We start from the raw sequence: 24,273 nt of genomic DNA, 5'->3' as shown, positions 1-24,273 counted from the left end.
ACAGGGTGGCACATATTAAGGAGCTGAAACTTCTAAACCCTTCATCCAATTTTAATGTGGATACCCTCAAATGAAAGCTGAAAGTCTGAACTTCAACTGCATCTGAATTGTTTTGTTTAAAATTCATTGTGGTAATGTCTATAACCAAAATTAGAAAAATGTTGTCTCTGTCCAAATATATATATGGACCTAACTGTATCAAAGCTATCATACTTAAATTTTGCCTTTCTCTCTTTTGCTTTTCCCAACCTGTCCAATTGATCCATAAATCACTACAGGTTTAACTTCTTCATAAAGCAATGCCTGCTTGAAAATTAAGACTTTTTCACAGACTGTCCAGCTCCCCAGTTATAAAACAAAGTATATAGGTATATATAAAAGAGCAGGTATAGGTATATATACCTATTCTATGTGTATATATCTACTCTAATCTAACCTGTCACTGTGATTTTACTGTACTCTGCGCTGAATTACCGGCTTTTCAAAGGAGACCCGTGCGTAAAAATCGGACAGCAATACGGATGTCATACGGATGTTGCGATAAAAAAATCGCATGACACTCGCATGACACTCGCATGGCACTCGCAGACGTTACATCAGTTTTTTCGGTCCGTAAATCGGACCATTTTTTTCTCACACAAGTGGAAAGGGGCCCTTATAGTGCGCACAGTTACAGCCACAGTTGCAGGCTTCCAGCAGCTGCCGAGCTATTACAGGTGTCCGCTCATTAAGATAATTAATATTCACCTCTCTTCACTCCCATAGTCATGGAGAGAGGTTAATATTCATTCCCTTAATGAGCAGGGACACATGGTCGCTTGGCCGCAGGATCTGCTGGCACCGGAACAAACAGCAGCAAGGGCGTGCAGGGAAGGTATGATTTTTTTTTATGCTTTTCTTATTGAAGCCACCCATACAAGGATAGGAATGAGGAACCATGCAGACAAGGAGGGGACAAGGAGCCATATAGAAAAGGACGGGGATAAGGAGCCATGCAGACAAGGATGAGGACAAGGAGCCATGCAAAGAAGGATGGGGATGAGGAGCCATATAGACAAGCATGGTGATAAGGAGCAATGCAGTCAAGGATGGGAATAAGGAGCCATGCAGACAAGGATGGGAATAAGGACCCATGCAGACATGGATGGGAATAAGGAGCCATGCAGACAAAGATGGGGGATAAGGAGTCATGCAGACAAGGATCGGGGTGAGGAACCATGCATACCAGGATAGAGATGAAGGGACAAAGCATACCTGTCTTATACTCGAGTCAATAAATTTTCCCAGTTTTTCGGGGCAAATTTGGTGCCTCGGCTAATATTCGGGGCAGCTTATACACGAGTAGATACGGTAACTAAAATATAAAAGAAATGTGTCATCTTTAACTTTAGGCCTTTTAGAGGTCATTTCATCTTCAAATTGCTTAACTGTTCACAATAATAGTAATTTTGACCAGGGGTGCTCAAACTTTTTCATGTCACTCTAGTTAGGCTTATGGGCTGTGCATTGTACTATATGGAGGACTATGTAAAGTAAATTATATTTCTGCTATGGGGCCTCATGATCTCTATGTAAGTCCTTGGTGAGTATTAGGGTAATTTTTTTTATACATTAAACCCTTCATTACCAGAGGTATTTTCGTTTTCATTTTTTATTCCCCTTTTTCCCCAGAGACTTAACTTTTTATTTTTTGGTTGAAACGGCAGTGTGAGTGTTAGGGGTCGAGTTCCTGCCTCTGCACAGGGGGAATCTCAGGCCATCTCCGCTGCGGTCTCCCATTCTTCTCCTGCCGCAGAGGAGCTTGCTCAGCAGAGACGTCGATCCCAGCGTCTCGCTCAGTCTGACTCTTTGCTTAGAGTTACTGCTGTGTTTCCTGCTTCTCCCATTGAAGTCAGTGCTGGGCAGCGGCGAGCGGACGTTTCTGGGGCTAAGTCCTGCTTTTTACATTCTGAGCATGCCCAGAGTAAGATCTCTCAGTGGAGATCGAGGGTCACATGATCAGATAGTGCAGCTAAGGTCCTTGTAGCTGCTAGGACTAAATCCTGCTTTGCACTCTGAGCATGCCCAGGGCGAGATCTCTCAGTGGAGATCCAGGGTCACATGCTCAGGTGCTGCAGCACTCCATTGGTCCTTCTTTGGAAGGTCCTAAACATGCTGCAGCTATTTAAGCCTCGCATGGCCGCACGGCCATGCGCTAGTATTGTCTTATAATATGTGTGTGTGTTGTGAGTGAAAGTCGCTCTTTAAATAACCCTCCCTATTGAATGTCTGTTCGCGGAAGGTGTATGTTTGCTATCTAGCGCCCGACTTATCCAACAGCACGAAACACACATTACAGCTACCAGTTGCTGTGTCCGCCAGTACGGCGCCGTGCGCTTGCTCTGTGCTTTCCTGACCCAAGCCTGGGTGGTTAGTGGCGTCCGTCAGTGCGGCACCGCACGCACTCTTGTGCCTTTATATTACTATTTATGTTCCTCTGACACACCCAGTTGCGGTGTTGTGCCAGCAAGTGTCTAATCGGACTTCAATCCTGTGTAGGGGTTGTGTTCGCTGACTTCTTGCTCGCGCTTTATGTGCGGTACTGCGGTCCTGTGACGCAACAGGATCGCTTCCTTCACGCAGGGTGAAGTTAACCCAAGTGTGTATACTTAGTACCGCCATATAGTCCGTCTTACTAGCAGCAGGGTCTTTTACCTGCACGGTGGACCTCGGACGGCGAACGCACCTAATACCATTACACCTTATACTTGGTGCGTTCCGCCAGTCCTAACAGTGAGAGCTTGTTTTTGTGAGACAAGTTGAACTTTTGAAAACATGATCGAGTTTAACATATCGTGTACTGAAAAATGGGAAAAAAATTCCAAGTGCGGTGAAAATGCAAAAAAAAGTGCAATCCCACAGTTGTTTTTTAATCTTGCTTTTTACTACGCTCTCTAAGTGCTAAAAGTGACCGGCCATTATTTTTCTCCAGGTCATTATGTGTTCATAAACACCAAAAATCTATACGTTCTTTTTTATCTAAGAAAAAAAATTCCAAACTTTGTTAAAATATAAAAAAGGCACCATTTTCTGATACCCATAATGTCTCCATTTTTTGTGATCTAGGTCTGCGTGACGACGTGTGCCAAGCTGACATTTGTAAATATACCATTTTGGTGCAGAAACAATCTTTTGATAAATGACCAAAAAAACATAATTCTGGCGTTTTGACTTTTTTCTCACTACACTGTTTAGCGATCAGGTTTTTTCATTAATAGATCGAGCGATTCTGAACGTGGCGATATGAAATATGTCTATGTTTGATTTTTTTATTGTTTTATTTCGAATGGGGCGAAAAAGTTTTGATTTGAACTTTTATATTTTTTTATTATTTTTTAAATTTTTTTTTTTTTTAATTTTTAATTACTTTTGGCATGCTTCAATAGTCTCCAAGGGAGACTAGAAGCTGCCAAAACCCGATCGGCCCTGCTACATACAGGCGATGATCAAATTGTCTGTATGTAACAGAATTACTCACTTACCATGAGCGCTGACCACCGGGTGGCTCTCATAGCTATCCGGCAGTGACAGCCATAGACGTCTGCTGGAGACCTCTGTTTGCCTTGCCAACCCTTCGGCGACCCATGGTCATGTGACACTGGCGTAGATGGGTGGGATTTCTGGCGCTCTTGACTGAAGCGCGTGTTAAATGCCCCTGTCAGAGTTGGACAGCAGCATTTAACTAGTTAACAGCCGCGGGTGGATGGCAATTCTACCTGCAGCTGTTAGAGGCACATGTCAGCTGTTCAAATCAGCTGACATGTGCCAGGAAAGGTGTGAGCTCAGCACCAGAGCCCACATCAAAGGAAAGATGTCAGACATCAGCGTATTATTACGGCCGATGTCAGAAAGGGGTTAGAGAACAGTGGCAGAACGGGGGGACATATGCCAGGATGGGGGGATATATAAACCAAGATGGGGCCTAGGATAAAGGACATATACAATGATTATATATATATATATATATATATATATATATATATATATATATATACAGTATATATATATACTGTATATACACAATGGGTATGGAAAGTATACAGACCCCATTGAGTTTTTCCCACTTTGTTTCATTGCAGCAATTTTGTTAATACAAAAAAGTTATTTTTCTCTCACTAATGTACACTCTGCACCCCATCTTTACTGAGAAGAACAGAAATGTAGACATTTTTGCTAATTTATTAAAAAAACAAACTAAAATATCTTATGGTAATAAGTATTCACTCATATTTTAGTCACTTGCTGTCCATTTATTTGTGCTCCTCCTTGAGATGGTTCTACTCCTTCATTGGAGTCCAGCTGTGTTTAATTAAACTGATAGGACTTGATTTGGAAAGGCACACACCTGTCTATATAAGACCTCACAGCTCACAGTGCATGTCAGACCAAATAAGAATCATGAGGTCAAAGCAACTGGCCAAGGAGCTCAGAGACAGAATTGTGGCAAGGCACAAATCTGGCAAAGGTTACAAAAGAATTTATGCAGTACTAAAGGTTCCTAAGAGCACAGTGGCCTCCATAATCCTTAAATGGAAGAAGTTTGGGACCACCAGAAGTCTTCTTAGACTTGGCCGTCCAGCCAAACTGAGCAAATGTGAGAGAAGAGCCTTGGTGAGAGAGATAAAGAAGAACAAAAAGATCCCCTCTCTGCAAGTCTCTTCACTGGCTCCCATTCCCTCAGCGTATCCAGTTCAAGTTACTAATACTGACCTACAAAGCCATCCATAACCAGTGTCCTCCATATATCTCTGACTTAATCTCCCGATATCTTCCCTCACGTAATCTCCGGTCCTCCCAAGACCTCCTTCTCTCCTCCACACTTATCCGCTCCTCACCCAATTGCTTCCAAGACTTCTCCAGAATATCCCCCATCCTCTGGAATTCTTTGCCCCAACACATCCGACTATCAACCACATTCGAATCCTTCAGAGGGAACCTGGAAACCCACCTCTTCAGGAAAGCTTACAGCTTGCACTGATCCCGCTGCCTCCTCACCACTACTGAAGCTACCGCCTCACCAACACCGGAGCTCCTACAACCCTCAACCTATTGTCTCCATCCCCACCATCCTGTAGAATGTAAGCCCGCAAGGGCAGGGTCGCCACCCCTCTGTATCAGTCTGTAATTGTTAGTTTGCTTACTGTAAGTTATATCTGTAATTTGTATGTAACCCCTTCTCATGTACAGCACCATGGAATCAATGGTGCTATATAAATAAATAATAATAATAATAATCACTGTGGAAGAGCTCCAGATATGCAGTAGGGAGATGGGAGAAAGTTCCAAAAAGTCAACTATCACTGCAGCCCTCCACCAGTCAGGCCTTTATAGCAGGGGTCCCCAACTCCAGTCCTCAAGGCCCACCAACATGTCATGTTTTCAGGATTTCCTTAGTCTTGCCCAGATAATAATTGCATCACCTGTGCAATGCAAAGGAAATCCTGAAAACATGACCTGTTGGTGGGCCTTGAGGACTGGAGTTGGGGACCTCTGCTTTATAGCACAGTGACCCAATGGAATCCTCTCCTCAGTGTTAGACATATGAAAGCCCGCCTAGAGTTTGCTAAGAAATACATGAAGGACTCCCAGACTATGAGAAATAAGATTCTCTGGTCCAATGAGATGAAAATAGACCTTTTTGGTGATAATTCTAAGTGGTATGTGTGGAGAAAACTAGGCACTGCTCGTCACCTGCCCAATACAATCCCAACAGCGAAACATGGTGATGGCAGCCATTGAAGGAAACATGAATGTGGCCAAGTAAAGAGATATCCTGGATGAAAACCTCTTCCAGAGTGCTCTGGACCTCAGACTTGGCCGAAGGTTTACCTTCCAACAAGACAATGACCCGAAGCACACGTCTAAATTAACAAAGGAGTGGCTTCAGAACATCTATGTGACCATTCATGACTGGTCCAGCCAGATCCCTGACCTAAACCCAATTGAGCATCTCTGGAGAGACCTGAAAATGGCTGTCCACCTATGTTCACCATCCAACCTGACGGAACTGGAGAGGATCTGTGTTGTGAATTCTGTGGCAGAGTTCACTCCTGTGGTCACAAGTGGTACTTCGGCTGATTCTCTCTGGGATCTTCCGTTTGTGGAGGAAAGTGGTACTGCAGCTTCTGAGTTTCCTCCCTCAGGTGATCTGGTGAGCTCGTTAGCTTCTTCTCTACTTAACTCCACCTGATGCTTTGATCTATGCTTCCTGTCAATGTTTCAGTGTGGGACTTGTTTTTTCCCTGGATCATTCCTGTGGCCTTCTGCTCTGCAAAGCTAAGTTTTGCTTATGTTATTTTGTTGCTATTTTTCTGTCCAGCTTGCTTTATTGGTTTTTCTCGCCTGCTGGAAGCTCTGAGACGCAGAGGGACCACCTCCGTACCGTTAGTCGGTGCGGAGGGTCTTTTTGTCCCCTCTGCGTGGTTTTTTATAGGTTTTTGTGCTGACCGCAAAGTTATCTTCCCTATCCTCGTTCTGTTCAGCTAGTCGGGCCTCACTTTGCTATATCTGTTTCATCTCTATGTTTGTGTTTTCATCTTACTCACAGTCATTATATGTGGGGGGCTGCCTTTTCCTTTGGGGAATTTCTCTGAGGCAAGGTAGGCTTATTTTTCTATCTTCAGGATTAGCTAGTTTCTCAGGCTGTGACGAGGCGCCTAGGTTCTGGTCAGGTGCGCTCCACGGCTACCTTTAGTGTGGTTTGATAGGCTTAGGGATTGCGGTCTGCAGAGTTCCCACGTCTCAGAGCTCGTTCTATTATTTTGGGTTATTGTCAGTTCACTGTATGTGCTCTGACCTCCATGTCCATTGTGATTCTGAATTGCCTTTCATAACAGATCTGCAAGGAAGAATGGCAGAGGATCCCCAAATCAGCTGTGAAAAACTTATTGCATCATTCCCAAGAGGACTCATGGCTGTACTAGCTCAATAGGGTGCTTCTACTCAATACTGAGCAAATGGTCTGAATACTTATGACCATGTGATATTTCAGTTTTTCTTTTTTGATAAATTAGCAAAAATTTCTACACAAAAAAAACACAAATTTAAAAGGGTCCGAGCACTTTCCGTACCCACCGAATATATATATATATATATATATATATATATATATATATATATATAGTATATATCAATATCAGGATGAGTTACAAATATACCAGGCGGAGGCACATATATACCAGAAAAAGGGACATACTGTATATACCAGGATGAAGGCTGTATACTAGCATGAGGGAACTGTATGTGAGGGATGAGACAGAATGGGAGGAGAAATGTGTGAGGGGACAGTATGGAGAAGTGTGTGAGGGGACAGTATGGGGCGTTATACAGTGAGTGGATTGTTTGGGTGGGAAAGTGTGTGTAAGGCACCATTTGGGGGAATAAAGTGAGGGGACAGTATGTGGATAAAAGTGTGAGTGGACAGTATGGGTGGAAAAGTGAGAGGGGAAGAGGGGAGATAATGGGAGAAAACTGTGAGGGGGCTTTATGGGAAGAGAAAGGTGTGAGGGGGTAGTATTGGGAGAATGTTGTAAGGAGACAGTATGGGGGGAAAGTGTGAGGGGTTGTATGGAGAAAAAAGTATGAGGGGACAACATGGAGTTGGAGTGTGAGGTGACAGTATTGGGAAGAGTGAGAGGGGACAGTATTGGGAAGAAAGTGAGAGGACAGTATTGGGAAAAGTGTGAGGACACATTATGGGGAGCAATAATATAAGGGGACAGTATGAGAGGGAAGGTGTGATGGGTCAGTATGGGGAGGAATAGAGTAAGGGGACAGTATGAGGGGGATTAATGAAATGGACTGTTTTGAGAAAAGGTGTTAGGGGACAGTATGATGGAGAAAACTGAGGGGTCACAGTATAGAGACTGGATAGTATATGAGGGCAGTATAAAGAGGGGTGTATTGTGGAGGAAAATGCAAGGGTGCAGCAAGGAATATACAATATGCAATGGGGGGAATGTGAGTAGGTGATACAGTATAGAGACTGAACAGTAGATGGAGACTCAGTGTAAGGGGACGGTGTGAAGTGGGAATCCAGTATGGAAACAGGGCAGAGTGGTGGGGGACACTTAAGATAGGGACAGTGGGGAAGATAGAGCTAATCAGGGTAGACAGTGTGGCAGTCATAGTTAATAATGGTGGATGTTGTGGTGGCTATAGCTAATAAAGAAAAACAGTGTGGCAGTTATAGCTAATAAGGGTGGACCACGGTGGTTATAGTTAATAAGTGCGGACAGTGTAGAGGCAATATTTTATTCGGAGAGGAAAATGTGGAGGCTACGTACCATAAGAGTGACAGTGTAGGGTCATATTTTCTGCAGAGAGCACAGTGTATGGTAACAATTTATTCTCAGGCACAGCATAGCTCAGATATTTTTATTCACAAGCATTATAATTACACTGTTATTTTTAAGAACACTGTCTAGTTGTGCTACAGAAGGCTGAAGAAGACGGAAGTCTGCATAGATGAGTTGTGGATGTAAAAAGTCATCATGTCTGGACAAAATGGAGAAAAAACGAAAGAGAATGACTCCAGTCAGAGATGTCACCTGTAAGGTATTTGGCTGTATACTTTTTTATACGAACTACGTGTCATCGGTACTGTGATTGCTATGTGATATGCAATCTTATAATGACTATTAACAATAGCTCACAGAATCTCCTTAAGATTAAAAATTAACATTATACCTGGAGTTGTAGATTCTTGCGATACAACTGTATATGGGGCTGACCAAATATTTCAATTGATCATTGTACTATGCTTGGGGTTGTACTTTATTCATGTTCTAATATTGGTTCTGCTGATGTATTCGTGCACTAATGGTGGTTGTAATGCTGCATTTCTGTACTGTTCATGGTTCCAGTTATGTATTCATGTACAGTGGGGCAAAAAAGTATTTAGTCAGTCAGCAATAGTGCAAGTTCCACCACTTAAAAAGATGAGAGGCGTCTGTAATTTACATCATAGGTAGACCTCAACTATGGGAGACAAACTGAGAAAAAAAAATCCAGAAAATCACATTGTCTGTTTTTTTAACATTTTATTTGCATATTATGGTGGAAAATAAGTATTTGGTCAGAAACAAACAATCAAGATTTCTGGCTCTCACAGACCTGTAACTTCTTCTTTAAGAGTCTCCTCTTTCCTCCACTCATTACCTGTAGTAATGGCACCTGTTTAAACTTGTTATCAGTATAAAAAGACACCTGTGCACACCCTCAAACAGTCTGACTCCAAACTCCACTATGGTGAAGACCAAGGAGCTGTCAAGGGACACCAGAAACAAAATTGTAGCCCTGCACCAGGCTGGGAAGACTGAATCTGCAATAGCCAACCAGCTTGGAGTGAAGAAATCAACAGTGGGAGCACTGCTAGACCTAATATTAACCAACAGGCCAGACCGCATATCAAATATAAGGGTTGGGGGTCACTTGGGAAATAGCGATCACAAAATAATAAGTTTTCAAGTATCCTTTAAAAAGATGTGTAGTAGAGGGGTTACAAGGACACTAAACTTCAGGAGGGCAAATTTCCAACGGATGAGAGAGGATCTTGGTGCAATTAACTGGGACGATATCCTGAGACACAAAAATACACAAAGAAAATGGGAGACGTTTATTAGCATCCTGGATAGGACCTGTGCACAGTATATACCGTATGGGAATAAACATACTAGAAATAGGAGGAAACCAATATGGCTAAATAGAGCTGTAAGGGGCGCAATAAGTGACAAAAAGAAAGCATTTAGAGAATTAAAGGAAGTAGGTAGTGAGGAGGCATTAAATAAATTCTGTAAAAAGCAAATCAAGGCAGCAAAGATTGAGACAGAGAGACTCATTGCCAGAGAGAGTAAAAATAATCCTAAAATATTCTTTAACTACATAAATAGTAAGAAACTAAAAAATGATAGTGTTGGCCCCCTTAAAAATAGTCTGGGTGAGATGGTGGATGAGGATGAGGAAAAAGCCAATATGCTAAATGACTTTTTTTCATCAGTATTTACACAAGAAAATCCCATGGCAGACAAAATGTCTAGTGATAAAAATTCCCAATTAAATGTCACCTGCTTAACCCAGCAGGAAGTGCGGCGGCGTCTAAAAATCACTAAAATTGACAAATCTCCGGGCCCGGATGGGATACACCCTCGAGTACTGCAGGAATTAAGTACAGTCATTGATAGACCATTATTTTTAATCTTTAAAGACTCCATAATAACAGGGTCTGTGCCACAGGACTGGCGTATAGCAAATGTGGTGCCAATATTCAAAAAGGGGACAAAAACTGAACTCGGAAATTATAGGCCAGTAAGCTTAACCTCTACTGTGGGTAAAATCCTGGAGGGCATTCTAAGGGATGCTATACTGGAGTATCTGAAGAGGAATAACCTCATGACCCAGTATCAGCACGGGTTTACTAGGGACCGTTCATGTCAGACTAATTTGATCAGTTTCTATGAAGAGGTAAGTTCCAGATTGGACCAAGGGAACCCAGTGGATGTAGTGTATATGGACTTTTCAAAAGCTTTTGATACGGTGCCACACAAAAGGTTGATACATAAAATGAGAATAATGGGGATAGGGGAAAATATGTGCAAGTGGGTTGAGAGCTGGCTCAGGGATAGGAAACAAAGGGTGGTTATTAATGGAGCACACTCGGACTGGGTAGCGGTTAGCAGTGGGGTACCACAGGGGTCAGTATTGGGCCCTCTTCTTTTTAACATATTTATTAATGACCTTGTAGGGGGCATTCAGAGTAGAATTTCAATATTTGCAGATGACACTAAACTCTGCAGGGTAATCAATACAGAGGAGGACAATTTTATATTACAGGATGATTTATGTAAACTAGAAGCTTGGGCTGATAAATGGCAAATGAGCTTTAATGGGGATAAATGTAAGGTCATGCACTTGGGTAGAAGTAATAAGATGTATAATTATGTGCTTAATTCTAAAACTCTGGGCAAAACCGTCAATGAAAAAGACCTGGGTGTATGGGTGGATGACAAACTTAAATTCAGTGGCCAGTGTCAGGCAGCTGCTACAAAGGCAAATAAAATAATGGGATGCATTAAAAGAGGCATAGATGCTCATGAGGAGAACATAATTTTACCTCTATACAAGTCACTAGTTCGACCACACTTAGAATACTGTGCACAGTTCTGGTCTCCGGTGTTTAAGAAAGACATAGCTGAACTGGAGCGGGTGCAGAGAAGAGCGACCAAGGTTATTAGAGGACTGGGGGGTCTGCAATACCAAGATAGGTTATTACACTTGGGGCTATTTAGTTTGGAAAAACGAAGACTAAGGGGTGATCTTATTTTAATGTATGAATATATGAGGGGACAGTACAAAGTCCTTTCTGATGATCTTTTTAATCATAGACCTGAAACAGGGACAAGGGGGCATCCTCTGCGGTTGGTGGAAAAAAGGTTTAAGCATAATAACAGACGCGGATTCTTTACTGTAAGAGCAGTGAGACTATGGAACTCTCTGCCGTATGATGTTGTAATGAGTGATTCATTACTTAAATTTAAGAGGGGACTGGATACCTTTCTGGAAAAGTATAATGTTACAGGGTATATACACTAGATTCCTTGATAGGGCGTTGATCCAGGGAACTAGTCTGATTGCCGTATGTGGAGTCGGGAAGGAATTTTTTTCCCCAATGTGGAGCTTACTCTTTGCACATGGGGATTTTTTGCCTTCCTCTGGATCAACATGTTAGGTTAGGCTATGGGTTGAACTAGATGGACATATAGTCTTCCTTCAACCTTAATAACTATGTAACTATGTAAATATGTAATAATTAGAAAATGGAAGACATACAAGACCACTGATAATCTCCCTCGATCTAGGGCTCCACGCAAAATCCCACCCCGTGGGGTCAGAATGATCACAAGAACTGTGAGCAAAAATCCCAGAACCACGCGGGGGGACCTAGTGAATGAACTGCAGAGAGCTGGGACCAATGTAACAAGGCCTACCATAAGTAACACACTACGCCACCATGGACTCAGATCCTGCAGTGCCAGACGTGTCCCACTGCTTAAGCCAGTACATGTCCGGGCCCATCTGAAGTTTGCTAGAGAGCATTTGGATGATGCAGAGGAGTTTTTGGAGAATGTCCTATGGTCTGATGAAACCAAACTGGAACTGTTTGGTAGAAACACAACTTGTTGTGTTTGGAGGAAAAAGAATACTGAGTTGCATCCATCAAACACCATACCTACTGTAAAGCATGGTGGTGGAAACATCATGCTTTGGGGCTGTTTCTCTGCAAAGGGGCCAGGACGACTGATCCGGGTACATGAAAGAATGAATGGGGCCATGTATCGTGAGATTTTGAGGGCAAACCTCCGTCCATCAGCAAGGGCATTGAAGATGAAACGTGGCTGGGTCTTTCAACATGACAATGATCCAAAGCACACCGCCAGGGCAACGAAGGAGTGGCTTCGTAAGAAGCATTTCAAGGTCCTGGAGTGGCCTAGCCAGTCTCCAGATCTCAACCCTATAGAAAACCTTTGGAGGGAGTTGAAAGTCCGTGTTGCCAAGCGAAAAGCCAAAAACATGACTGCTCTAGAGGAGATCTGCATGGAGGAATGGGCCAACATACCAACAACAGTGTGTGGCAACCTTGTGAAGACTTACAGAAAACGTTTGACCTCTGTCATTGCCAACAAAGGATATATTACAAAGTATTGAGATGAAATTTTGTTTCTGACCAAATACTTATTTTCCACCATAATATGCAAATAAAATATTAAAAAAACAGACAATGTGATTTTCTGGATTTTTTTTCTCAGTTTGTCTCCCATAGTTGAGGTCTACCTAAGATGTAAATTACAGACGCCTCTCATCTTTTTAAGTGGTGGAACTTGCACTATTGCTGACTGACTAAATACTTTTTTGCCCCACTGTACTTATGGTGGTTCTGGTGATGTATTCCTGTATTGATGGTGGTCATGGTGATGTATTCATGTATTGTTGGTGGTTGTGATGCTGTATTTTAGCACTATTGTTGGTTCTGGTGATGTGCTTCTGTACTGTTGCTGGTTCTGTTGATGTATTCATGTTCTTATGGTGGTTCTGATGATGTAATAATATACGGAGGGTGCTTTTGGTAAAGTATTTCTGTACTGATGGTGATTCTGTTGATGTATTTCTATACTGATTTTGGTTGTGGTGATGTTTTCATGTACTGATGATGATTTTGGTGATGTATTCATGTACTGATTTGTTGTGGATTCTGTTTTTGGGCTCCCTCTGGTGGTTACAGATGGTACTGGGTGACTTGTGTTTTCTGCGGTCTCTGGTGTCCACCTGTTCTATCAGGATATGGGAGTTTCCTATTTAACCTGGCTTTCTTGTCATTTCCTCGCCGGCTATCAATGTAATCAGTGTGTCTTGTTACCTCTGCTTCCCGCTTCTGTAATCTTCAGGACAAGCTAAGTTTTTAATTTTCCTGTTCCACGTTTTGCTTAATTTTTGTCTTAGTCCAGCTTGCAGATATGTGATTCCTTTTTGCTGGTTGCTCTAGTGGGCTGATATTACTCCTCATGTTCCATGAGTTGGCACATGAGTTCAAGTAATTTTTGGAAGGTTTTTTTGTAGGGTTTTTCGCTGACCGCGCAGTTCACTTTTGTATCCTCTGCTATCTAGCTTTAGCGGGCCTCATTTTGCTGAATCTGTTTTCATAACTACGTATGTGCTTTCCTCTCATTTCACCGTCATTACATGTGGGGGGCTGCTATTTCTGTGGGGTGTTTCTCTGGAGGCAAGAGAGGTCTGTGTTTCTTCTAATAGGGGAAGTTAGTCCTTCGGCTGGCGCGAGACGTCTAGGAATCATCGTAAGCACGTTCCCCGGCTACAGCTAGTTGTGTGTTAGGTTCAGGATCGCGGTCAGCTCAGTTTCCATCACCCTAGAGCTTGTTTTGTTTTTTGTGCTTGTCCTTTTGAGCTCCCCTGCCATTGGGATCATGACAGTATAGCCGGCCCAAAAAGTGGTAATCGTATTGGCTGAAGTAGGAGGAAAAGTAGTCTGAGGAAGTTTTTTTTTTTTTTTTTCCCCTCAGAGTTTGCTGCCTAGCCTTAATTGCAGCCTGGCTGCGTCTTACCTCCTCTTAATCCCTGAATGGCTCTGATCTCAGCTGTTTATCATGGACGTCCAGAGTTTGGCTTCCAGCCTGAATAATCTTGCTGCTAAGGTTCAAAATATACAAGATTTCGTTGTACATGCTCCTATGTCTGAACCTAGAATTCCTATCCCAGAGTTTTTTTCTGGAGATAGATCTAGTTTTCTGAATTTTAGGAACAATTGCAAGTTGTTTCTTTCTTTAAAATCTCGCTCCTCTGGAGACCCTGCTCAGCAAGTCAAAATTGTTATATCTTTCCTGCGGGGTGCCCCTCAGAATTGGGCATTTGCATTGGCACCAGGGGATCCTGCGTTGCTCAATGTGGATGCGTTTTTTCTGGCATTGGGTTTGCTCTATGAGGAACCTAACCTAGAGATTCAGGCTGAAAAAGCTTTATTGGCTCTCTCTCAGGGGCAAGATGAAGCAGAAATATATTGTCAGAAATTTCGGAAATGGTCGGTGCTTACTCAGTGGAATGAGTGCGCCCTGGCTGCAAGATTCAGAGATGGCCTTTCTGAGGCCATTAAAGATGTTATGGTGGGGTTCCCTGCGCCTACAGGTCTGAATGAGTCTATGACTATGGCTATTCAGATTGATCGGCGTTTACGGGAGCGCAAACCTGTGCACCATTTGGCGGTGTCTTCTGAACAGGCACCTGAGACAATGCAATGTGATAGAATTCAGTCCAGAAGTGAACGGCAAAACTATAGGCGGAAAAATGGGTTGTGTTTTTATTGTGGTGATTCAGCTCATGTTATATCAGCATGCTCTAAACGCACAAAAAAGGTTGATAAGTCTGTTGCCATTAGTACTTTACAGTCTAAGTTCATTCTATCTGTGACTCTGATTTGTTCATTATCAGCCATTTCCGTCGATGCCTATGTGGATTCAGGCGCTGCCCTGAGTCTTATGGATTGGTCATTTGCCAACCGCTGTGGGTTTAGTCTGGAGCCTCTGGAAGTCCCTATTCCTTTGAAAGGAATTGACTCTACACCTTTGGCTATGAACAAACCTCAGTACTGGACACAAGTGACCATGCGTATGACTCCCGTTCATCAGGAGGTGATTCGCTTCCTGGTACTGTATAATTTACATGATGTCTTAGTGCTTGGTCTGCCATGGTTACAAACTCATAACCCAGTCTTGGACTGGAAAACGATGTCTGTGTTAAGCTGGGAATGTCAGGGGGTTCATGATGATGCACCTCCGATTTCTATCGCTTCATCTACTCCTTCTGAGGTTCCTGTTTTTTTGTCTGATTATCGGGATGTTTTTGAGGAGCCTAAGCTCAATTCTCCCTCCTCACAGGTATTGCGATTGTGCTATAGATTTGATTCCTGGCAGTAAATTTCCTAAAGGACGTTTCTTCAATCTGTCAGTGCCAGAGCATACTGCTATGCGGGATTATGTTAAGGAGTCCTTGGAAAAGGGACATATCCGTCCATCTTCGTCCCCTTTGGGAGCAGGTTTTTTTTTTTCGTGGCCAAAAAAGATGGTTCCTTGAGGCCTTTTATAGATTACCGTCTTTTGAATAAGATTACAGTCAAATATCAGTATCCTTTGCCATTGTTGACTGATTTGTTCGCTCGCATTAAGGGGGCTAAATGGTTCACTAAGATTGATCTTCGGGGTGCGTATAATCTTGTGCGGATAAAGCAGGGTGATGAGTGGAAAACCGCATTTAATACGCCTGAGGGCCATTTTGAGTATTTGGTGATGCCTTTTGGACTTTCTAATGCTCCTTCTGTCTTCCAGTCCTTTATGCACGATATTTTCCGTGAATATCTGGATAAATTTATGATTGTGTATTTGGATGATGTTTTGGTTTTTTCTGATGACTGGGAGTCCCATGTTCAGCAGGTCAGGAAGGTGTTTCAGGTCCTGCGGGCCAATTCTTTGTTTGTAAAAGGTTCAAAGTGTCTCTTTGGAGTCCAGAAGATTTCTTTTTTGGGGTATATTTTTTCCCCTTCTACTATTGAGATGGATCCCGTCAAGGTTCAGGCTATTTGTGACTGGACGCAGCCTACATCTCTTAAGAGTCTACAGAAGTTCTTGGGCTTTGCTAATTTTTATCGTCGTTTCATAACTAATTTTTCTAGTGTTGTTAAGCCTTTGACGGATTTGACTAAGAAGGGTGCTGATGTTGCTGATTGGTCTCCTGCGGCTGTGGAGGCCTTTCAGGAACTTAAGCGCCGGTTTTCTTCTACTCCTGTGTTGCGTCAGCCAGATGTTTCGCTTCCTTTTCAGGTTGAGGTTGATGCTTCCGAGATTGGAGCGGGGGCGGTTTTGTCACAGAGAAGCTCCGATTGCTCTGTGATGAAGCCATGTGCGTTCTTTTCTAGAAAGTTTTCGCCCACTGAGCGGAATTATGATGTTGGTAATCGGGAGCTTTTGGCCATGAAGTGGGCATTTGAGGAGTGGCGTCATTGGCTTGAGGGTGCTAGACATCGTGTGGTGGTCTTGACTGATCACAAAAATCTGATTTACCTTGAGTCTGCCAAGCGTCTGAATCCTAGACAGGCTCGTTGGTCACTGTTTTTCTCCCGTTTCGATTTTGTGGTTTCATACCTGCCAGGTTCAAAGAATGTGAAGGCGGATGCTCTTTCTAGGAGTTTTGTGCCTGACTCCCCTGGAAATTCTGAGCCCACTGGTATCCTTAGGGATGGGGTGATTTTGTCGGCTGTCTCACCAGACTTGCGACGTGCTTTGCAGGAGTTTCAGGCGGATAAACCTGATCGTTGTCCGCCTGAAAGACTGTTTGTTCCGGATAATTGGACCAGTAGAGTCATCTCCGAGGTCCATTCTTCTGTGTTGGCAGGTCATCCTGGAATATTTGGTACTAGAGACTTGGTGGCCAGGTCTTTTTGGTGGCCTTCCTTGTCGAGGGATGTGCGTTCTTTTGTGCAGTCTTGTGAAGTTTGCGCTCGGGCTAAGCCTTGCTGTTCTCGGGCCAGTGGATTGTTGTCACCTTTGCCTATCCCGAAGAGGCCTTGGATGCACATTTCCATGGACTTTATTTCGGATCTCCCTGTCTCTCAAAAAATGTCCGTCATCTGGGTTGTGTGTGACCGCTTTTCTAAGATGGTTCATCTGGTACCCTTGCCTAAGTTACCTTCCTCCTCTGAGTTGGTCCCTCTGTTTTTTCAGAACGTGGTTCGTTTGCATGGGATTCCGGAGAACATCGTTTCTGACAGGGGATCCCAGTTTGTGTCTAGATTTTGGCGGACGTTCTGTGCTAAGATGGGCATTGATTTGTCCTTTTCGTCTGCATTCCATCCTCAGACGAATGGCCAGACGGAACGAACTAATCAGACCTTGGAAACTTATTTAAGGTGTTTTGTTTCTGCTGATCAAGATGACTGGGTTACCTTTTTGCCGCTTGCCGAATTTGCCCTTAATAATCGGGCTAGTTCTGCTACCTTGGTTTCTCCTTTCTTTTGTAATTCGGGGTTTCATCCTCGTTTTTCCTCTGGTCAGGTGGAGCCTTCTGATTGTCCTGGAGTGGACATGGTGGTGGATAGGTTGCATCAGATTTGGAGTCATGTGGTGGACAATTTGAAGTTGTCCCAGGAGAGGGCTCAGCAGTTTGCTAATCGCCGTCGCCGCGTGGGTCCTCGACTTCATGTTGGGGACTTGGTGTGGTTGTCTTCTCGTTTTGTTCCTATGAAGGTTTCTTCTCCTAAGTTCAAGCCTCGGTTCATCGGTCCTATAGGATCTTGGAAATTCTTAACCCTGTGTCGTTTCGTTTGGATCTCCCGGCATCGTTTGCTATTCATAATGTGTTCCATCGGTCGTTGTTGCGGAGGTATGAAGTACCTGTTGTTCCTTCGCTTGAACCTCCTGCTCCGGTGCTGGTGGAGGGAGAATTGGAGTATGTTGTGGAGAAGATCTTGGATTCTCGTGTTTCCAGACGGAAACTCCAATATTTGGTCAAGTGGAAGGGTTATGGTCAGGAGGATAATTCTTGGGTGGTTGCCTCTGATGTTCATGCTGCTGATTTGGTTCGTGCATTTCATAGGGCTCATCCTGGTCGCCCTGGTGGTTCTCGTGAGGGTTCGGTGACCCCTCCTCAAGGGGGGGTACTGTTGTGGATTCTGTTTTTGGGCTCCCTCTGGTGGTTACAGATGGTACTGGGTGACTTGTGTTTTCTGCGGTCTCTGGTGTCCACCTGTTCTATCAGGATATGGGAGTTTCCTATTTAACCTGGCTTTCTTGTCATTTCCTCGCCGGCTATCAATGTAATCAGTGTGTCTTGTTACCTCTGCTTCCCGCTTCTGTAATCTTCAGGACAAGCTAAGTTTTTGATTTTCCTGTTCCACGTTTTGCTTAATTTTTGTCTTAGTCCAGCTTGCAGATATGTGATTCCTTTTTGCTGGTTGCTCTAGTGGGCTGATATTACTCCTCATGTTCCATGAGTTGGCACATGAGTTCAAGTAATTTCAGGATGGTTTTTTTGTAGGGTTTTTCGCTGACCGCGCAGTTCACTTTTGTATCCTCTGCTATCTAGCTTTAGCGGGCCTCATTTTGCTGAATCTGTTTTCATAACTACGTATGTGCTTTCCTCTCATTTCACCGTCATTACATGTGGGGGGCTGCTATTTCTGTGGGGTGTTTCTCTGGAGGCAAGAGAGGTCTGTGTTTCTTCTAATAGGGGAAGTTAGTCCTTCGGCTGGCGCGAGACGTCTAGGAATCATCGTAGGCACGTTCCCCGGCTACAGCTAGTTGTGTGTTAGGTTCAGGACCGCGGTCAGCTCAGTTTCCATCACCCTAGAGCTTGTTTTGTTTTTTGTGCTTGTCCTTTTGTGATCCCCTGCCATTGGGATCATGACACTGATTATGGTTCTGGTGCTATTTTCATATTATGATGGTAGTTCTTGTGATCTACTGGGTGACCAGAATCTCAAGTGGATAATTTGAATATCCAAAAGGATTCTCTGTTGATTAACCTCAGGAATTGAAAAAGATATCAGGTACCTGCTCAAATATTGGTAAATGTAAATTACTGTGATCTTTTTAATGTTCTGCCAAAAATTGTCTGGACATGTTTTGATTGAATATCCCATTCTTAATGCTATGTCTATGTTTATTCATTTGGTTTCTAACAGGATGTACCTGAGAGTCTAAATGAAAATATTTAAAATACATGATGCTAGTCACTACATTAATGTTTTATCATGTTAATCAACAGTGTTTTTATAGGAGATGCTTTATTTTTGCTAATTATTATTTATTCCTCTTATTATATTTGATTTTGATTTTGATTGCTAGTACCAAATGAAGGAAATTTGCTGATTTACAATGTTTCCTCAAAATGCAAAATGCACCCTCAAATCTTTCTTTGTAAGGTTGAATGCAGTAATTTGCTAGTCTGCTGGCTTACAGGTGTTTATCAACAACAATCATTTATCACCTATCTACAGGATATTTTAAGAGACTTGAAATACTAGTGAGCATCCTGATTCCTAAGTCCCAACTTTCTTTGTGGTGTGGAGGTGTTTGTATAGAGCATTCTATGAATACAGTGAAGAGAAATAGAGGTCTCAAGATCAACATAATAGCGAAGGGTGGGAATCATATCACTAATCCTAAGGATGGGTGATAATCATTTAGAAACACCTCTGTCAATAAATTCATCTCTAAAATTCCCAAATTGTTTCTATTTTATGTCAATGGTACTTTAACCCCTTCATGACCCAGCCTATTTTGACCTTAATGACCTGGCCGTTTTTTGCAATTCTGGCCAGTGTCCCTTTATGAGGTAATAACTCAGGTATGCTTCAACGGATTCTAGCGGTTCTGAGATTGTTTTTTCGTGACATATTGGGCTTCATGTTATTGGTAAATTTAGGTTGATAATTTTTGCGCTTATTTGTGAAAAAAATGGAAATTTGGTAAAAATTTTGAAAATTTTGCAATTTTCAAATTTTGAATTTTTTTTCTATTAAATGAGAGTTATGTGACACAAAATAGTTAATAAATAACATTACCTACATGTCTCCTTTCCATCAGCACAATTTTGGAAACACAATTTTTTTTTGCTAGGAAGTTATACGGGTTAAAATTTGACCAGCGATTTCTCATTTTTACAATGAAAAACTGCACCCCTCAAGGTGCTCAAAACCACATTCAAGAAGTTTATTAAACCTTCTGGTGCTTCATAGCAGCAGAAGAAACATGGAAGGAAAAAATGAACATTTAACATTTTAGTCACAAAAATGATTTTTAGCAACATTATTTTATTTTCCCAAGGGTAAAAGGAGAAACTGGACCTCAAAAGTTATTGTACAATTTGTCCTGAGGGTGCCGATACCCCATATGTGGGGGGAACCACTGTTTGGGCGCACAACAGGTCTAGGAAGGGAAGGAGCGCCATTTGACTTTTTCAATGAAAAATTGGCTCCAATCTTTAGCAGACACCATGTTGCATTTGGAGAGCCCCCACAAGTGACCCTATTTTGGAAACTAGACCCTGCCAAGGAGCTTATCTAGATGCATAGTGAGCACTTTGAACCCCCAGGTGCTTCACAAATTGATCCGTAAAATTGAAAAAGTACTTTTTTTTCACAAAAAAATTCTTTTAGCCTCAATTTTTTCAATTTCACATGGGTAACAAGATAAAATGGATCCTAAAATGTGTTGGGCAATTTCTCCTGAGTACACCGATACCACATATGTGGTCACAAACCACTGTTTGTGCACATGGCTAGGCTCAGAAGGGAAGGAGCGCCATTTGACTTTTGAATGAAAAATTAGCTCCAATCGTTAGTGGACACCATGTCGCATTTGGAGAGCCTCTGTGTGCCTAAACAATAGAGATCCCCACAAGTGACCCCATTTTAGAAACTAGACCCCCCAAGGAACTTATCTAGATGCATAGTAAGCACGTTGAACCCCCAGGAGCTTCACAAATTGATACGTAAAAATGAAAAGTATTTTCTTGCACGAAAAATTTCTTTTAGCCTCAATTTATTCATTTCCACATGGGCAACAGGATAAAATGGATTCTAAAATTTATTGGGCAATTTCTCTTGAGTACACTGATACCTCACATGTGGGGGTACACCACTGTTTGGGCACACAGCAGGGCTCGAAAGGGAGGGAGCGCCATTTGACTTTTTGAATGACAGATTAGCTCCAATCGTTAGCGGATACCATGTCACGTTTGGAGAGCCCCTGTGTGCCTAAACATTGGAGCTCCCCCACAAGAGACCCCATTTTTGAAACTAGACCTTCCATGGAACTAATCTAGATGTGTGGTGAGCACTTTAAACCCCCAAGTGATTCACAGAAGTTTATAATGCAGAGCCGTGAAAATAAAAAATAATTTTTCTTTCCTCAAAAATTATGTTTAGCAAGCAATTTTATATTTTCACAAGGGTAACTGGAGAAAAGGGACCACAATATTTCTTTCACAGTTTGTCCTGAGTACGCTGATATTCCATGTGTGGGGGTAAACCACTGTTTGGGCACACATCAGGGCTCGGAATGGAAGTAGTGACGTTTTGAAATGCAGACTTTGATGGAATGGTCTGCGGGCGTCACGTTGCGTTTGCAGAGCCCCTGATGTGCCTAAACAGTTGAAACCCCCCACAAGCGACCCGATTTTGGAAACTAGACCCCCCAATGAACTTTTCTAGATATGTGGTGAGCACTTTGAACCCCCAAGTGCTTCACAGAAGTTTACAACTCAGAGCCGTGAAAATAAAAAAATAATTTTTCTTTCCTCAAAAATTATGTTTTAGCAAGCAATTTTTTATTTTCACAAGGGTAGCTGGAGAAAATGGACCCCAATATTTCTTTCTAAGTTTGTCCTGAGTACGTTAATACCCCATATGTGGGGGTAAACTACTGTTTGGGCACACGTCAGGGCTTGGAAGGGAAGTAGTGACGTTTTGAAATGCAGACTTTGATGGAAAGGTCTGCGGGCATCACAGTGCGTTTGCAGAGACCCTGTGTTAGGGGTCGAGTTCCTGCCTCTGCACAGGGGGAATTTCGGGCCATCTCCGCTGCGGTCTCCCATTCTTCTCCTGCCGCAGTGGAGCTTGCTCAGCAGAGACGTCGATCCCAGCGTCTCGCTCAGTCTGACTCTGTGCTTAGAGTTACTGCTGCGTTTCCTGCTTCTCCCATTGAAGTCAGTGCTGGGCAGCGGCGAGCGGACGTTTCTGGGGCTAAGTCCTGCTTTTTACATTCTGAGCATGCCCAGAGTAAGATCTCTCAGTGGAGATCGAGGGTCACATGATCAGATACTGCAGCTAAGGTCCTTGTAGCTGCTAGGACTAAATCCTGCTTTGCACTCTGAGCATGCCCAGGGCGAGATCTCTCAGTGGAGATCCAGGGTCACATGCTCAGGTGCTGCAGCACTCCATTGGTCCTTCTTTGGAAGGTCCTAAACATGCTGCAGCTATTTAAGCCTCGCATGGCCGCACGGCCATGCGCTAGTATTGTCTTTTGTAAATGTGTGTGTGTTGTGAGTGAAAATCGTTCTTTAAAATCCCCTCCCTATTGTATGACTGCTCGCGGAAGGTGGGTGATTGCTACCTAGCGCCCGACTTAGCCATCAGCACGGTACACACATTACAGCGTCTTATTGCTGTGACCGCCAGCGCGGCGCCGTGCGCTTTCTCTGCGCTTTCCTAACCCAAGCCTGGGTGTTTAGTGGCGTCCGCCAGTGCGGCACCGCACGCACTCTCGTGCCTCTAAATATATTCTCTTGGTGCGGTACCGCGGCCCTGTGACTCAACAGGGTTTGCTTCAATCACACTGGGTGAAGTTAACCCAAGTGTGTATTCATATTGTACCGCCATCTCATCCGTCTCTACTAGCAGCAGGGTTTTCACCTGCACGGTGGAGCTCGGACGGCGAACGCACCTAATACCATTACACCTTATACTTGGTGCGTTCCGCCAGTCCTAACATAATACTAGCGCCAAGGTCTGGCTAGTAATGACGGACGATCAGCGTTCACAGCAGGACATCCAGCAGCTGGAGGGAAGGTTGGCGGCTCTTGAGCGTTCAACCTCAGCTGTGGATGTTACTGCTGTCGCTGTTCAGGCTGCAAGTGTGGCTGCAGCTACCTTGTCCACTGCCGCCCCTGTACCGACGCTATCTCACCTCCCGCTAACAGAGAAATTTTCTGGTGACAGTAAGTCCTGTAGGGGTTTCGTGAGTCAGTGCTCAATACATCTCGAGCTTCTGGCCTCTCGTTTCCCTACAGAGCGGGCTAAGGTGGGCTTTATCGTATCTTTATTGTCGGACAGGGCGTTGCAGTGGGCTACGCCGCTGTGGGAGCGTGGCGATCATGTGGTGCAAAGTGCTCCGTTATTCCTGAGCACTCTGAAACAGGTCTTTTTAGGACCTCGTGTCACCCATGATACGGCACTCCAACTGTTGGCATTGACTCAGGGCTCGTCCTTGGTCAGCCAGTTTGCCATCCACTTCCGCACGCTAGCATCTGAGCTGGAGTGGTCGGATAAGGTCCTTATTCCTATATTTTGGAGGGGGCTGGCTGACCAAGTTAAGGACGCCCTGGCCACTAGGGAGATTCCCGCCACACTGGAGGAATTAATAACAGTATCCACTCGTATTGACCTCCGTTTTCATGAGCGGAGGTTAGAGCGAGCCCAGTGTAGGCAGAGGTTTCGGCTGGCTCCCACCTTCGCCAAACCTTTGGAATCTCCAGTCCAGGCTCCTGAGTCCCATGAGCCTATGGTAGTGTCACGAACGGGATCTAAGTCCCGGACCGCTCGTGCACTCCAGGTTTGTCATGTTTGCCAACAGTCAGGACATCTTGCCACCAGATGTCTCCAGCGGTTGAGGAAACGTCAGCGTCTAGTGGTAGTAGGTGGGGGTGCACTAGACACGGCGACGTTTGCCTCCAAATTATCCTTTAAGGGGACAATAACATTAGGCTCATCCTCCCACTCGGTAGACCTCTGCGTGGATTCTGGGGCGGAGGGCAATTTTATGTCTTCTGCCTTCGCCCAACGTCACGCAATACCCCTGGTTATGCTACCTCAACCAGTAACGGTACGAGTGGTGAATGGGTCGACACTGCCCGCACAGATAACACATCAGACCATCCCTTTTACTCTGTCCATGTCAC

This window comes from Ranitomeya imitator, chromosome 1, assembly GCF_032444005.1.
Source record: "Ranitomeya imitator isolate aRanImi1 chromosome 1, aRanImi1.pri, whole genome shotgun sequence".
In the NCBI taxonomy this organism is placed as follows: domain Eukaryota; kingdom Metazoa; phylum Chordata; class Amphibia; order Anura; family Dendrobatidae; genus Ranitomeya; species Ranitomeya imitator.
Note: the sequence above shows the minus strand (reverse complement) of the source record.